This window comes from Mesoplodon densirostris, chromosome 18, assembly GCF_025265405.1.
Source record: "Mesoplodon densirostris isolate mMesDen1 chromosome 18, mMesDen1 primary haplotype, whole genome shotgun sequence".
Lineage (NCBI taxonomy): Eukaryota > Metazoa > Chordata > Mammalia > Artiodactyla > Ziphiidae > Mesoplodon > Mesoplodon densirostris.
This window is the reverse complement of record NC_082678.1, coordinates 56,839,299-56,852,845: the sequence shown is the minus strand read 5'-3', so window position 1 is coordinate 56,852,845 and position 13,547 is coordinate 56,839,299. Positions and strand designations below refer to the sequence as shown.

The following is a 13,547-nucleotide window of genomic DNA, read 5'->3' as shown; positions in this document are numbered from 1 at the left end:
TATTGAGCTATAATTGACATACAGTAAACTGCATATAGGTCCCATTTCTGTAACCCTAACCCTGTAAACAGCATCCCTGGAAAGAGTTGTCTGTACTCACTGTCTTGAGCCCCTTTCTCTTGTTCTGTCATGAACGCGATCCAGTCAAGCCTGTATCCCTCTTGCTCCACCAAAACTGCTGCTCCTCAGGGTCACAGGTGATCACCATGTTGCTGAGTTAAATGGTCAGTTCTCAGTCCTTGTCCTACTTCACCTGTCAGCAGCATCTGTACAGTTTGACCTCTGTGTACACCCGAGAAACCATCCCCACAGTCAAGACGGTGCACACATTCCTCATCCCCAGAAGTTCCTCAGCCTCTTTGTAATCTCTCTTTCTGTCCCTCCCCATTCCTCGGCAACCGCTTATCTACTCTCTGTCACTGTAGATTAGTTTGCATTTTCTAGAGTTTTATATAAATGGAATCATGCAGTTTGTACTCTTTTTGTCTATCTTTCACTCAGTGTAATTATTTTGAGATTCAGCCATGTTTTTGCCTATATCAGTAGTCATTGCTGAGTAGTAGTATTATATGGATATAGCACGTTTGCTTTGTTTTGTTTCTGGTTTTTAGCTGTTATGGATAAAGCTGCCATGAACATTTGTGTGCATGTTTTTGTATGGACATATACTTCCATGCCTCCTGGCGAACTAAGAATGGAATGGCTGGGTCACATGGTAAATATGTTTAATTTTCATAGAAACTGCCAAGCTGTTTTCTAAAGTGGTTATACCATTTTACAGTCCTCCCAGCTGTGTATAAAAGTTCCACTTGCTTCACATCCTTATTAACACTTGGCATGGTCAGTCTTTTTAATTTCACACATTACAATAACCGTGTAGTCATTGGCTTTTTAGCTTACAAAACTTAGTTGCTGTCATCTCTCTTATCCAGGTATACTTCAGAGATATTGCAGGTTCATTTCCAAACCACTGCAATAAAGTGAATATCTCAGTAAAGTGAGTCACATGACTGTTTTGGTTTCCCAGTGCATATAAAAGTTATGGCCACACTATACTATTAAGTGTATAATAACAATAGCATTATGTCTAAAAAGAATCTGCATACCTTAATTAAAAAATGCTTTAATGCTACAAAATGCTAACTGTCATCTGAGCCTTCAGTGAGTTGTAATCTTTTGGCCGGTGGAGGGTCTTGCCTTGTTGATGGCTGCTGACTGATTGCGGGGAGGCGGGAGGGTGGGGGGGGGCAAAGTTTGCTGCAGCGATTGACTCTTCCTTTCACGAATGATTTCTCTGTCGCAGGCGATGCTGTTTGATAGCGTTTTACTCAGAGTAGAACCTTTTTCACAATTGGAGTCAGTCCTCTCAAACCCTCCCACTGCTTTATCAGCTAAGTTCAGGTAATGTTCTAAATCCTTTGCTGTCATTTCAAGAGTCAGTTGAGTTCACCGTCTTCTATGGGCATGGTTTGTGGCACCCCGAGACAGTCACAACTGTAACATCAAACATCACTGATCACAGATCACCGAAACAGATATGATAATAATGGAAACGTTTGAAATATTGTGAGACTAACCAAACTGTGACACAGAGACACGAAGTGAACAAATGCGTTGGGAAATGGTGCCTATAGACTCACTCGATACAGGGTTGCCAGAAACCTTCAATTTGTAAAACACAGGGTATCTGTGAAGTGCAATGAAACAAGGTGTGCTTGTACTTTGTCCTTCCTTTGTGGGTTTGTTCCTTTTAAATTTATTTTAGCTAGTGGAATAAAATAGAGAGTTCAGAAATAGATTCTCACAAATATAGGCAATTGGCTTTTCACAAAGGTGCAGAGGTAGTGGAGAAAAGATAGTCTTTTCAACAAATGGTGCTAGTACAATAGTACATTCACTTGCAAAAAAAGTGAACTTCAACTTACAGCTCATACTTCATACAAAAATTAACACAAAATAGTTGATCAACTTGAATGTTAAGCATAAAACTATAAAGTGTTTTGAAGAACACATGGGAGAAAAATGTTCATGACCTTTTGTTAGAGAGCGTTCTTAGATCATCAAAAGCATAATCCTTAAAAGAAAAAAACTGATGATTGGACTAAATGAGAAGTAAATCTTTTGCTCTGTGAAAGACGCATTAACAGAATGAAAAGAAAAGCTACAGACTGAAAGAAAATATTTGCAAATCACTCATCTGACAAAGGATTTGTGTCCAGGACATATGAAGAACTCTCAAAACCCAACAATAAGACATACCCTTTAAAAAAAAAGGGCAAAATACTTGAACAGAAACTTTACCAAGGAAGATATATGATGACCAATAAGCACATGAAAAGATGTTGATTTAACATAATCATTAGTGTTGATGGAAATGCAAATTAAAACCACAAGGAGATGCCCCTATATACCTATTACAGTGACTAAAAACAAACACCTGACAACATCAAGTGTCAGCAAGGGTACAGAGCAACTGGAACTCCCGTGCGTTGCTGGTGGGGATGCAGGACGGTATAGCCACTGTGGAAGAAAGCTGGTTTTTTATAAAGTCAAACGTACATTTACGAGATGGTCCAGCAGTCCTACTTTTAGATATTTTCCCTAGAGAAATGAAAACATATGTCCACACAAAGACTTGTATGTGTGTGTTTCTAGCAGCATTAATCGTAATCACCAAAAACTGGAAACGGCTCAAACGTCCTTCAGTAGACAAACGGATAAATTGTGGTACATTACTCAGCAATCGAAAGGAGCAAAATATTGATAAACGCAGCATCACTGATGAATCTCAAAGGTATTATGCTAGTGAAAGATGCCAGTCTCAAAATATTATACGTATACTTTAACATTCCATTTATATGGCATTTTGGAAAAAGTAAAACTAAAGGGATGGAGAATAGATCAGTGGCTGGCCGAGGTTAGGGGTGGGGGAAGGGTTTGACTACAAAGGGGCAGCCCTGCTTTCTTCTTTGTTTCCTGTAAGTTTCTGTTTTCCTCTTCCGTAGACTCATTTCCTTGGAGTGTTTGGTGCCTAAATTTTGTCCGCCGGCTTGCCTCTGAACCCTTCCGCTTGGCTTGATTGTGAACATTTTGCTTAGATTGAGGGAGGGGTGTAAATAGTTGTGTGGTTATTCCCACATAACTCTGGGAATATTTCTTATGGTAATGGGTACATGATACAGTACTTCTAGGGATGGAGGAATGGGCTACATCAACCTATAGTGTCATTTTTGCTTGAAAAATATATATCTGGTACTAAAACCTTACATAGAAGAGAATAATAGATTATGCAGAGCTTCTAGATTTTGATGTGGGTTAGAACTGAAAAATGAGATGTCTTTAAACTCCTTTTCCTTCTCTCTTTGATAAGTGATATAATGTGGTTTGGACACTCAGAGATTCCTGAGATTCCAGGTTCTGGTTGATGATTTACTGCAAAATTGCTTATAAATTGAAGTAGAAAATGTTTTGCAGACCTGGCAGCTTTCTGACTTCACACCCATTTGTCACCCAGCATTTCCCTTTGTGTATAGAACAAGAATTAATTAGACTGCACTGCAGGAAAAGTTTATGGCTATAATTTATATAGGATGAATTTCTTTTTAAAGAGACAGCATTGTTTTGTTATACCTATATACTTATAAGTGTGTATATATATAAAGTGGGTTTTTTTCCTTAAAGCAGTGTCTGAGCTTCTGGAGTGAACAGTCATTTTTCTGCTTAATGCTAGATGTTGGTGGAATAGATGCTTTTATGGTGATTGCTTTCTGATTGAACTGTTGAGGTTTTTGTTTCTTGTTTTTAAATTCATTGTGTACTAGTGAGCAGGCCTCAGTTTTAGGTTTGCATTTTACACATTGGTCAGACTTGTCTGTTTTCCAGAGCTTTGTATTCGTTTGGTCTCTTTGAAGACTTAGGATTGTGTCTTTTTTTTAGGGTCTTGCTCATTCAATTAATGTTTTCATAATCAATGCAAGTCAGAACTTGCAATTTGTTCCTGATTTGCACATTAAAGAGCTCCATTAATTAAGAATCTTGGTGTTTGGCATGTTCCTGCAGGATCTGTGCCTTATTTACATGGTAAGAGTGCAAGATGCAAGTTTCTCAGTTGTAGTGGCAATTGCAGTTAATCTTGCTTTTTCTTTCTTTCTTCTTTTTTTTTTTGGCTTGTGAATGACAATTAATTCACAACTCATTGAAACTGCTTAGGGATACATTGTACCAAAGTAGGAGGGAGGGATCCAAATGTAGGGGGCCACAGGAAGAGCAGAAAGTAAATCCTTTGTTTAAAGGGGAAAAAACCTCTGAAAGACATAGAGAATTTATGTGTTTGGTTTTTGTTGGTTGTTTCACTTGGCTAAATCTAGTAGGCATAATTCTGTTTACTCTGAATTTGCAGATTTTTTTTTCCTCTTGGTAATAGTAGTTGTACTGATAAATGAGGTTGCCTTTCATAATCCAAATAACCCCAGACATCTAGAAGAACATACCCCTGTGCTTATGTCAAGTATGCTGTTTCATAATATTCCTTTTTTGAGTTTCTTTTTCATGAAATCACTTTCCAAAGTGTTTGGGTTCTGTTACCATTTCTTTTGGACGCCTTGGCCAAAGCCGGAGGTGGTCTCCATCTTGATACGTTAGATGGTATAAAAGCAGTTGGAAATGTGAAATCAGATCACCGGTTTAGCAGGTTCCTGCTTTCCAGTTTCAACCATGGCTAATGCTTACCTACTCATAATGTATTTTCCCAACAGTAGCTAGTCCATCTTTAAAAATACCATGAGAAGCTGCAAAGCATTTTTCCAAAGAGTGGAGACGTTTTTTCACCTGATATTTATGAAACTTGCTAGGGCTTTTATGGGACTTAATTTAATTTGTCCTTATAGTCTTCCATTACGATATATACGTAAAATCTTTACATATATCTTTATATATAAAGGTATATATAAAATCTTCACTGTAAAAAAAATACATAAACAGTAGAGATGTATGCAAAAGAAAAAGTGAAAGTTCTTCCACTTTCCCAAATCCCCATACCTCCTTCTCAGAGAAAACAATGGAGGTGTATTCTTCCAGATATTTTAATATATTTAATATATACTTTCTTCTACTATATATATTTTCCCATTAAGCTTTAATGGAAGTTTAACAAGGAGAGGAGATTGGGAGGTGTGGGGAAAAAAGCAAAGGCTATTATTATGTTAGTTATAAATTATCTTAGAGAAAGTCAGTATGTCATGATACCTTTAGACATAATTCTCTCTTGATTATTATAATTATTATATTTATTACCTGTCCCCAAATAAGTTTGTCCATATTACTTGCTTTGAAAGTTTGTTATGCTTGGAGTACACTTGACTTTCGTTTGAGTTCTTTGGTAGTTTTTCATTTGCTCTCATGTAATATTGATTGTTTCGCTTGGTGTTTAAGTCTCAAATCTCCCAGATTCTGTTTTTCTTGAGGCAGTTGAATAAATTTGCTTCTGGATAAGTCCATAATGCTACTATTTTGAGAAGAGTTTTTACTAGCTATTCACACTGTTTCATGCAAGGAAAATTTTTATAGGTGGAGGGGCTGTTCAGATAATATTAAAGATTCTTTCGTCCTTAAGATGGCACATAATCTGTGCTATGTGAATGTCAGCAGTGGTGGGGGTTTGGAAGAGGGCAGAGACAAACGTGCTAACTCGAGTGATTAGAAAGCATTTCCCGTGTCCTCAGTAAGGCTCATGCGGTAGAAGGACACGAGGGAAAAGAAATCAGAAGTGACCTTTTGAGAATCGGGATGGTTAATTTACTTCTTTCTATCTTGGTATTTTATTGAGCAAGTACAATGCAGGATGCCACTATCCTCTAAAAATAATAAAAATAGCTCCCATTTGTTAGTTGTCACTACTCCCCATGCACTGTATTAAGTTTTTACGAATGTCTCATTTAGTTCTCCTGGCAGCCTGTGAAAAAAGGGCTGGCTGATAACTATGTTGTACAGAAGAGGAAATCAAGTCTTAGGTTAAGTAACCTGGTTAAGGCCACACAGTTAGAGGCAAGGCCAGTATGACGTCTGCTTTGCTTCAGAACCACTGCTCTAGGCCATCACTATGCACATAGTCTGAACTACTCTAATCTGTGTTTTTTTAATCTTCCCTTTAAAGAAAGTATGAGGGAATAAAGAAATGGAATAAATGCCAAAGCTTAAAGGAATGAAGGCAGGAGAGATATGGAGATGAATTTGTTGTAGAACAGAATGCTTAGAGTGTGAGTCGTAAATGTATCCTTCAATTTTTCTAAAGATCATTCCTGCGTACTGCTTTTTCAGTAAGAGGGCTAGAAGGGCCCTTGGGGGATCAGATGATCTAGCCCCTCCCCTATAGGCAGGCAAGACTTTTTTTAAGTGATAAAGAAAAAGATAAAAATGTGTTTTTCTTATTATAAATGTGCTACATATTCATTATATAAAATCTAGAAAATGGCCAAGGAAAAGTAAGGAAATAATCTTCCTCAATCTCAGCAGCTGGAGTTATGTACTTTTAATATTTTGGTATATGGTATAAATATTTTCTGGTTTTCTTTCCCCCTGTGGGTGTGTAGTTAGAACAAAAATGGAACCATATTCTATATTCTGTTTTGCAGTCTGCTTTTTTCTACTTAACAGAGATCATGAATATTTTTCCATGTCATTAAATATTGTTCTACAGCATTATTTTTAATGGCAGCAGAGACTTTCCATCATATGGGTAGTTTAACTAGTTCTTTATTGTTGGACATTTGGATTGTTTCCAGGTTTTCATTTTTATAAATAATGCAATAAACATTATTATTAGTCAATCTTTACTCACATCTGTGATTACTTTGTTTCATAAAATAAATTTCTAGATGTGGAATTAGTATGTGTTCTAAGGATATACACAATTTTAAGGCATTTGATCTGTATGACCAAGTCGCCCTCCTGAAAAGCTAGATCAGTTTACATTCTCATCTTCTTTATATGAATGTCAGTTTCCCTTATCCTTGTCAACCCTGGATATTATAATTTTGTTTCATCTTTGTCACTTTGATAGGTGGAAAATGGTTTCTGCTTCTTTTAATTTGCGTTTTTAAAAAATTTACATTTCCCAGTGTTTAACGAGGGTAAACATTTTTTCCTTACATTTATTGGTCTTTCGCATTTCTTTTGTGAGTCATACAGGGAAAATTTTAAATTAGTTCTAGGGATGGGTTATCTCCTTGTCAATCAAATGTATGGCCACTTCTAATTTTTTTTTTATTTTATTTTAATCTGTCTTTTTGTTTGATTATTCTGTTGACAGGAAGAATTATATCTACCTCAGAAGACCTCTCTGTATTCTTGAATATATTTATTTAATCTTTATCAGCTTTTAAAAAATTATTAAAGTGAAGTTTGTAGTAAAAAAAATATTCTTTTTCAAACAGTACTAATTATCCCCCTCCCCCTGACCTAATCCTGAAATACGTAACATGGATTGTGAAAGTCCTCTTTTTCCTTTCTATTAATAGTGCTGCTCTTCAGAGAGAACTCTCTCTCGCAGTTTGGTGTATATTCTTCTAGGTATTTATGTCAATTTAACCTTTTTTTAAACCGTAAATGAGATCACAAGGATACGTTGAACTAGAACCATCTTCCCATGTTAATAAATATGTCTTTCTTACCTGTTCTTTTTTTTTTTAGGGAAGGATTTTTTAAAATTAATTTATTTATTTTTGGCTGTGTTGGGTCTTCGTTTCGTGCGAGGGCTTTCTCTAGTTGCGGCGAGCGGGGGCCACTCTTCATTGCGGTGTGGGGACCACTCTTTATCGCGGTGCGCGAGCCTCTCACTATCGCGGCCTCTCTTGTTGCGGGACATAGGCTCCAGATGCGCAGGCTCAGCAGTTGTGGCTCACGGGCCCAGTTGCTCCGTGGCATGTGGGATCTTCCCAGACCAGGGCCCGAACCCGCGTCCCCCGCATTGGCAGGCAGATTCTCAACCACTGCGCCACCAGGGAAGCCCACCTGTTCTTTCTTTAAAAAAAATACTATGCTATCTTTGTTTTCATTTTTTTTCCTGAAGTATTTTAAAGTACTCATCATCATGTCATTTTGCCTCTAAATAGTTCCATAAATAGCTCTAAAAAGTAAGACTGTTTCCTATGTAACACTGTCATCTCCTCTAACCAAATCAATACTTCCTAAGAGTCCTAAGTAATATGTCCACTCCATACTCAGATTACTTCAGTTATCCCCCAAAGTATTTATGGTTTAGTGTATTCAAACCAAATTCTGTTTATACTTACCCTTTTCAACAGCTGCCCAGAAAGTTATCTGGCTAAATACCTTATACATGGGCGCTTAAGATGTTTGCTGTTTTTACCTATTATAAATAATGCTAGGGCTTCCCTGGTGGCGCAGCGGTTGACAGTCCGCCTGCCAATGCAGGGGACACGGGTTCGTGCCCCGGTCCGGAAAGATCCCATGTGCCGCGGAGCGGCTGAGCCTGTGAGCCATGGCCGCTGAGCCTGCGCGTCCAGAGCCTGCGCTCCGCAACGGGAGAGGCCACAACAGTGAGAGGCCCGCGTACCGCAAAAAAAAAAAAAAAGCTAAAAATGTCTTTGTACCCACCTCTTTGCTTTCTTATCTGATTATTTCTCTAGAATTAATTTCTAGAAGTGGAATAGTAGGGTCAGGAGGTATGCGTGTGTAAAACTTTGATACATTTTGCCAGATTGCTTTCTGGATCTGTTGTGCTAATTAACTCTTATCAGTTGTGTATGGAGAGTGCCCCTTCACATTCTTGCCAGCATCAAGCACTATCAGAAAAGTATCACATTGTTTTAATTTTTTTTTTTTTTTTAAGTAAGGCTAAGCATCTTTTTTTCGATGTATTTGGCCATTTGAATTTTGGAGACTATTAATCCATTTCTTAACATTTTCTTTTTCGGGTTAAGCAAATATTCTTTTATCTTGTCTTACAGGACCTGCCTTCCATCAATATGATTTGGGCTTTCTTTAGTTTCTCCCCTTTGTTTTTTCAAGTGTGAGGACCAAATTTAGATATAGCATTTTAACAGAAACTCACTACTGTTTTTTGTTTGTTTGTTTTTTAAATTATTTATTTATTTGGCTGAGCTGGGTCTTAGTTGCAGCATGCAGGATCTAGTTCCCTGACCAGGGATCGAACCCGGGCCCCCTGCATTGGGAGCATGGAGTCTTAACCACTGGACCACCAGGGAATTCCCCTCACTAGTGTTTTTTTTATTGTGTCATGGTATTGAGGAGGGCAGTTTTGTCATTTTTTTGGAATTGAAAATTTCATTTCGTTTTCCAGGTAGTTCTGATACATATCCCATAAGGGTACATTGATCTAGAAAATGAAAAACGTACAGTTTTTTTTTTAAAGCTTGTAGTAGTGTTTCATTTTCTTCATCTGTATAATGGTGATATAATAATAGTATGTACCTGAAAGGATTGTTGTGAGGATTTAAATGAATTACTACATGAAAAGTGCTCAGGCTAGTGTCTGGTACTTAGTAGGTCCTTGATAAGTGTTAGCTATTAATCTTAATAGTGGTAATAGTTTTTTTCTTAGGCTATAGCTCTGTGGCCACAGTGTTTGTTTCCCTCTTCTTAAAAGGGTTATATAAATAAATACTGGTACTATACTTATAGTTAGTTCTTTGGAGATTTGAAATGCACACACAAAAAGCACATGCCAGGAAGAATATTAGGGTGTCATTTTTATTCAGTTATTCATTCAACAATGTAGAGTCTGCCGTTTGCCAACACCCAGTATACCAAGGTGAGCGGTTCAGTCCCTGCCTCAGGATGCTCACAGCAAGATGTGGAGATAGGTAAACCACTTTTAAAGCATCATTTAAATGTTTTTACATGAAAACAACGTCTCAACGTGTTTCATTTTTGGGTTGATGAAGAAGCGTGCTTACCTTCACTAATATTAAAAGGAACGCAAATATCCCAATAATCTTTTATTTTCTGAGCCTCAGTTTATCCAAGTGGCGATAATGATTGTTTTCATGAGAATGCATTGTAACATGCCTAACAAAAATTGTTAATTATTTTCATGTTTGTAAGTTCTTAGATCTGATATAGTGGTTTCGAGACTCTTAGGAGTAGCCTATACATCTTATAGTTGGCGTGTTCAAATAAGGAAAAAGTTAAGTTTGATTCCCTTGCTTCCGTTAACAAAAGGTCAGTTTGTTGAGGATACACAGTTATTGAAGGTAGCAGATAGGGAGTCCACATTTTGTTTGCTTGTCAGCATTTAGATTTGGAAATGATAGTGTAGTTAGATGTTCTGTCATGTGACTTGGGCATCAGTTCTCTGGAACTGAAATATTTGTAGAGTACTTTTTATGGCCCAAGTGATGTGTTGGCTGCTAGAGTGGCAGGACAAGGTCTGTGTCTCAAGCTGCTTACAACGTGCACAGTACAATATGTGTTGTAGCAATGCTGTGAAGGATACTGAGAGAGGAAGGATTAACTGCAGGGGAACCCCCATTTCCAGACCCATACTGTAGAGAGAATTTGGGCACTTGGTTTGGGACAGTTCACTACCTGTTTATTTAAAGGATTTTTAATATGAAAGGATCAGACTATTTTATATGAATCAGAAGGTTACTTGGATTGTGGTTTTAATTTTATTTTTAACAAGTTCCCTTACTTCAGAGTTTAAACTTTAATAGCAGTTTAAATTGTAAGTAATATGTGCTTATAAAATATTCAAACAGTTCAAAAGTGTATCAAATAAAAATGAAAGTATCCCCACTCTCCCAAGGTAACTCCTATATTAGACAGTTTAAGCAATTACTGTGGTAAATAAACTTGGATTTTAAGTACCTCGTGCTCTGAGCATTTACCCTTTCTGTTTAAAGGGGAAAAATAAATTTCCCTTTTCAGGTAAGTACTCTGGAACAATGGAGGTTGTCTAGGAACTGTGAAACGGAAGGTAGCTAGTGGATTTCGGGAAGTACATTGATCAGTTAGATTGCTGTGTCCTGTAGGGCTTTTTAAGGATTTATGGACACACTTCATCAAGGTATTTGAGAGAGTGTTCAGGGAAACCTAAGAAATTCTGCACTTCTTTTCCCTTCCTTACACATTCATACCTGGTCAGAAATCACAGCTTGAGTGGGATGTCCCTCCACAGAACTCAAATGCACACTATCTATCATGTTACTTAGTGCGACAGTAATGTAAAACGGGAAGGATTTTTCCTTTTGGTTTCTTTCTGTGAGGGGGCTCACCCAACATGTTTTATCCTATGTCTCTTATCTCTCCCTTATTTCAACTTCCACTTACTCCCCAATTCCCTACATCATTCTCTTAAGAGAAAAAATAAGTTTTGTCCACTGAGTCCTCTTTCTTACTTGATTTAATATGTCTTAGGCTGAATGTTTCTCACAAAAATACTTTGCATTCAGAATTAGCCCATCAAATCGTTTCCTCCATAGACCCCTGCACAGACTGCATGCCTTCCGCCATGGGGCTCCCTGAGGTCGGAAAACCCAAGTCTGCTTTTGGCTTAGTTGTCATGATTTTAGAATATAAGTCCCCACGCTCTGCTTTGGAAAAGTTATCCTGGTGGTGATTTTGTACCATTAAAAAAAAAAAATCCTACTTTTGGTTCACACAACCAACCTACACAGTGGGACAGAAAATCTTCTACTGTTTCAGTTGAAACATGGTCCTCCTAAGAGTACATCTGTTTCTCTAATAAATCGGGGGGATATATATGTGCCCACACCTGTGTATGTGTATACCTATGCGGATATATAAAAATTCTAGTTGCACCCACACTGGAAATGATAGCGACTCATCCACACAGTGGGTGTTAAGGAATTTGTAACCTGCAGTGCTCTTTCTTACTGGTAACGGCATTCTGCTTGGGGAATATAGAACAAGCCCAAACAGTAATACTGACAGAATTCGGAATTATGATACAGTGCAGCCTTCACGTAATTCTTTGTTGAAGAAGTTAGGGCCTAAATGTTAAGGCTTATTGTTATTCCGAGTTGATAATCTCTGCCTAGCTTTAATAATTTTTCCTCATGCCTGGGTAGCCCGCGAGTTGCACAATAATCACTCACACAGCTTTGTAATCAATGCCCAAAGTAATAGGATTCCTCTGGCCACCGGCAATTAATAAATTTGTGTCTTTTTTAAAACACTAGCAAGTCGGGCCTGAAATACGACTGACTGGCTCTCCTCATTTGCATATTTATTGCAGTGGAAAAATTCTTACCAGATGATTGATGCTGAGCCTGCCTCTTGAATTCCAAGCAGCACATTATTATGAAATGAAAAATGCCGGCCATACAGTTGATTAAAGTTGAAGACAGTGGAATCGGTGTTTTTTAAGATTGTGGGAGAATTAAAGGCATATTTTAATGGATGTTGACAAGAAGTGAACTAACAAAAGCAAAGCAAAGGATTTGCTTGAAAAGATTTAATCAAACGTCTTTCTTGGGGGATTAATTGCCGGGGATGACTACTGCAAGTGGCAGGCGTGTATGGATTTGAATGAAAAGTATTGTTCTCAGGCCAGTATATCGTGTGTCCTTTTGACCTATAGTTTAGCTGCAGTCCTAGAGTTACTTTGGAAGGAGGAAAAAAAAAATGCTCTTGCAATCTGTATATTCTACCTCAGTGTATATATCTGGGGTAATAGGAATGTGGGAGTTTATATTACTTGCACATAAACAATTGTATGTTTGCAGATTTACTTTAAAAATAATGGTGTGGATATTTAAAAACTGATAAGGTTTTTTTACTTTATATTAGTGCGACAGTAGTGTAAAATGGGAATTTTACTTTATACATTTTATTTTATTTTACTTTATACATTTGCTCTTCCCATTGCCCTCCATCCCGTTGCCAGAAGTTTTACTTACTGGTTTATAATCTAATTAATGAACTGTGTGCCCATGTCCAGACTTATTCTCTGCCTACAGTTTTGTTTACATCGAACAGCCTCGATGAATCAGGGGAAAAAATAAAGCTGTTAAGTGAAAATGGTTTTTAGATTGGTGACATTTTATATATAGAATGCTGGCATATGGGTAGCATGTAAATAAATACTTAATATAGGAATGTATGAATACTAGTTCAGTCCTATTGCTGTAGATCAGAACAAGCAGAGCTAGAGATTTTCACCATGTGAAAGATGCTGATTTTGTGATAGTAATATACTTTCTCTTTCTACAGCATTAAAAAATTTGCAGAATACCTTAATATATAAAAGCATTTGTTATTTTTCACCTTAATTCTGCAAGATAAGCAGGCAAAGGATTATCTACATTTTATAGATGAGACCACTGGGACTTAGATTAAATTGGTCCACTCGGTGGAAAATGACTAGTTAGTGATAGTGTCAGTTAGGATACAGGACTCTGGCCCTTAGTAAAGTACTCTTCCTTTTTAATCTCTACTTGGGAAATTATTCCTAAAGCCAGTGCCCAGGTGCTTGGGTTGAATCTTGGTAATAAGGTGAGGCATGTGTCCTTCTTAATCTCCTCTTAAGGGAAAAGCCTGTGGAA

At 37.4% G+C, this 13,547-nt stretch overlaps 1 protein-coding gene across 2 annotated transcripts in view; it reads left to right on the top strand.

Annotated features, from left to right (window-relative positions):
• AATF (apoptosis antagonizing transcription factor) overlaps window positions 1-13,547 on the top strand; it is a 102,590-nt gene that overhangs the window by 17,758 nt on the left and 71,285 nt on the right. The window lies entirely within an intron of this gene.